This window comes from Pundamilia nyererei, unplaced genomic scaffold, assembly GCF_000239375.1.
Source record: "Pundamilia nyererei isolate P.nyererei 1_Seehausen unplaced genomic scaffold, PunNye1.0 scaffold00023, whole genome shotgun sequence".
In the NCBI taxonomy this organism is placed as follows: domain Eukaryota; kingdom Metazoa; phylum Chordata; class Actinopteri; order Cichliformes; family Cichlidae; genus Pundamilia; species Pundamilia nyererei.
Genome location: NW_005187424.1, coordinates 2,397,155 through 2,400,923, shown reverse-complemented (window position 1 = coordinate 2,400,923; position 3,769 = coordinate 2,397,155). Strand labels below are relative to the sequence as shown.

Here is a 3,769-nt window from a genome sequence, read left to right as displayed (position 1 = left end):
TCGTTTGTGAATTTTTACTCATGTTAATGTAGAAATTAAGAAGAACTTGACACTGTTTTAACACTTAAGTGGGAAAATACTGTAGTGACTTAAATAACTGTTATACTTTATCTTCAGATATACTCTTTTAAAATGTTCTCTTTTAGTTTATCGTACCAATACTCTTTTCCTTTATATAATTAATCATTGGTGTGTGAAGTTTATCGTTTTGATTTTTCTTTAGTTTTGGGTTCCAGTTTTATTATTACTCGTACCTCCCTGTGTTCCTCTGCTTTGTGTTTACTAGGAGTTTTCCTACTTCCATATTTAGCAGCATTTAGCATTTCCTGTTTTACTTTGAAAGAGTTTTTATTTTCCTGTGACTGCTTTTTCAATCTTTCTGTTGGTCTGGTTGTCTTGACTGTTTTTACACGTTGTTAATTACTATGTCCTGCATCTCTTTTAACTCTTTTGTATAATCCCGGTCACGCAACAGTATATAATCTTATGAAACTTAATATTAATACAATTTAATATTAATGTTCTCTAATATTATCCTAAATTATAAAACATGAAAAAAACAGAAAAGGTGCCATAAATTTGATAGTCAGAATCAGAATCAGAAAGACTTTATTTATCCCCAAGGGGCAATTAGATTTTAGCTTTGAAAAATAGTGCAAACTAACTGAAGTAGATGTGCGCTAATGCTGAAATACATTACAACATATTTACTTATAATAAAAGAGCAATTTTTGATTGTGCTAATGGAGGGCAGCATATTTCCAAAACAGGGCAAAAGAAAAAGCCATGGCATCAGCAAAGTCGCTGGGCAACAGAAATATCTATGCCAAATTCATCCAACAGTTGTTGAACCGACCTTTAAACAGACATTTCCACCTGTTAGCTAAAAATCAGCTAGTCCCAAAAACAGCATCATAAATCCTTTAAAAACTAAAGTACAGTTTCATATATCCTAATCCTGTTGCTGTTTCTACAGAACTTTTTCACATGTTTCCCACAAAAAATATGTATATATCTATTTGATCACACTGATGGTATGAGATGTTGTTTGTAATCCAGCAGCTGAATAGCCTAACGATATGACCCAGAGTTGTGCATAGTTTTATATCTTTCCAATGGTTTTTACTTTGTTGTATACATTTTTTCCAGATGGTGTTTGTGGTTATGATTAATTGTGTAGTTTCACTGTAATTTTAGTCTCAGTAAACAAAGATAAACTAAAGCAATAATTTTGACCAAAGCAGAAAATCACAGAAAATATTGTTCTCATTTTTTCCGTTAAGTTTAGTTCTTATTTTTATGTCAGTTGGCTAAAATATTTTTTACATGTACTTCTACATGAAGTTAATAACTTTGACATATACCAGGGGAGCTTCGAGGATGTTTTAAAAAATTGGTTATCATGTCGGGGCCCACATGAAACCAAAAGATATATGATCGGCAATATACATGGGGGGAAAGTAAACATCTGGACTTTTGGGGTGATACAGATGTTTTACATGAAAAGGGGCTAGAGAAGACTTTGAGCATAATTCTATATTTAAAAGCTGTTTTATTTAAAACATAACCCCACCTACTAATGCAAATTTTCACTGAAATATACTTTAGAACGTAAATTAAAAATACTCATTATGCAGATTCAGTAGAAAAAATACTAAGTAGAAAAATTAGCTAAGTAAGTTTTTTTTTTCTGAGGGGGGGTTTAATATCCAACACTGTGATTTGCTCTGATGAGGAACCAAAAAAGTTGCTAACCAAAATGGCTATAAGATGAAAAACTTGGTGTGACTAAAAAGGGAAAAGGGGGGGGAATGGAAACATGTAGAGAATGTAAAGATGTTTTGATGACCTGCTGCTGCTCTCTAGTGTTTATGTGAAGGTATTACAGTTGCTCCTCCTCTCAAACTGACACCTGGTGTGCTGGGACTGAACTTCATGCCAGAGCTTTTTCAGTAGTGGGGCAAGCATAAAGTGTAAGATAACAAAATGTCTTTAAGGGCTTGGATCTTAATGTTTTGAAGCTTTACTTTAAGTTTTGTTCCTGTCCTTGTGATTGGTGACAAAAGGATAGCAACATGAGTGAAAGGGAAGATTTAGAAGCTTTCTTTGTTTGTTTTGCATCTAAGCGAAAATGAAAACATAAAAAAACCTAGGGATATGTTTTTTATTTGATTTGCAAAGGGAGACTGAGCTCCTGTTTATTAAAAAACAAAAATCAGGCAGTGGAGACCATATTAACAGTGTTTATTTCTCCCGTAAATCAGGAAATTTACATGTTAAAGACAGCTTAACACTTTAACAGGATTTAAGATATTTCATTACATTTAACAAGTACTGACTATTGTACATTATGAGGGGTGCCTGAAATCCTTTACTTTAAAAATATTGGGGTGTTTTTTGTCATTTAATTCTTGAATTGTGTGTCTGGTCGCTTATTTCTTTGAATTAATTACTTTCTGTGCGGATATTTCATTGCTGTTGAAGCATAGGCAGCATCAAGTGGCCTTTAGAGGAACTGCAGTTTTTTGCACTTCCGCCTTGGCTTCCTTTTTTCGGAGGTTCCCACTTGGCTCCAAAGTGAGCTCGATTGCGTCCGTCGATCACGTGACTAGAGTGTCTTAGCATCCCCCTAACAACCGCCTACCTCCTTCAGCCCGTTGTACCGCTTTATGGCGCTAAAAACGTTTCTATTGGCTAGCGATCGAGCAGTCCCTTCTCTGGTTGGTTGAATGTAGAAAGTAGGTGCAGTCCTTTCTCAGCGGTCTTCCGGCTTGCATTTTGAGAGTGAAAAAAAGAAAAGACGAATGGAAAAATTGTAATCCACAAAACGAGCATTGCCCAGCAACTCATCGATACGGTAAAGTCTGCGCACACACAACAGCCTTTTTGTCCTTTTAGCTGTAGGAAGTTTGTGCCGCTGTACTCTGTATAAAGTTCAGGATTTGGCATGAAAAGCAGGTTAGCGGGGCTAGCGCTTCCAGTGTTAGCATGCTGCTAGGTGGGATAGCTGCCTAATGAGGCAGCTTTTCGGTTTTAGGGTTACAGAGGCTAAAACAGCCACCACGGTGGATAGTATCTGACTGAGCTGAAAACGGGTGTGATTCTAGTTGAAAGGCCTTTTCTGTGCATGCTTGTTAACGTCATATTTGGTGCGCATCGACTCAGTTTGCTGTCTGTCATACGATACCGACTACATAATGTCAAACAAAGGTACTGAAGCCGTTCGATCCTTTTCAGACACTCAAATACAGCTTTTTCCTGTGATGTTAAACAGCTCTTAATTTCATGGACACGTTCTCTGCCCTCCGTCTGTCCGTTTTACGTTCCCGCGCTGCATGTGAAGGGTTAATCTACATGGCTTTTGTTGTTGTTGAGGTCTTCGGACTGGATCGTCAAGAGCAGAGGTTTTCAAATATTTTGTGACCAAAGGGTGAGCTAAAATTTCACGGCACACTTGTATTTATACCAGGGGAAAGTAATCTATATTCAGGTCGGGAATTTAACCCCATCCCGGGATACTTAAGCTAACCCTGTGTGGTATTCGGGGCTTACAGTCTCACGTTGTCTGTACGTAGCTACAATAATTAACTTTAATAATTGGATGTTTTAGTATTTTCAGTAAGAGTGAAGAGAGTCTGTATCCATAACTATGCAAAGCACGTCCATAATGAACAGTTATGCCGTAAAAGATATTTGTGTCATAAATATATTTAATTTTTAAATCGTAGTAGGCATACAGCGGCTGTATGGAAAAAAGCCTATTAGAAAC

At 36.6% G+C, this 3,769-nt stretch overlaps 1 protein-coding gene across 1 annotated transcript in view; it reads left to right on the top strand.

The window, feature by feature from the left end:
• The first annotated feature begins 2,624 nt into the window (after window positions 1–2,624).
• Window positions 2,625–3,769, top strand: part of sap130a (Sin3A-associated protein a) — a 12,475-nt gene continuing 11,330 nt past the window's right edge. The window contains exon 1 of the mRNA XM_005727176.1: window positions 2,625–2,857. The gene's annotated coding sequence lies outside the window, so the exon portion shown is untranslated. The remainder of the gene's footprint in view (window positions 2,858–3,769) is intronic.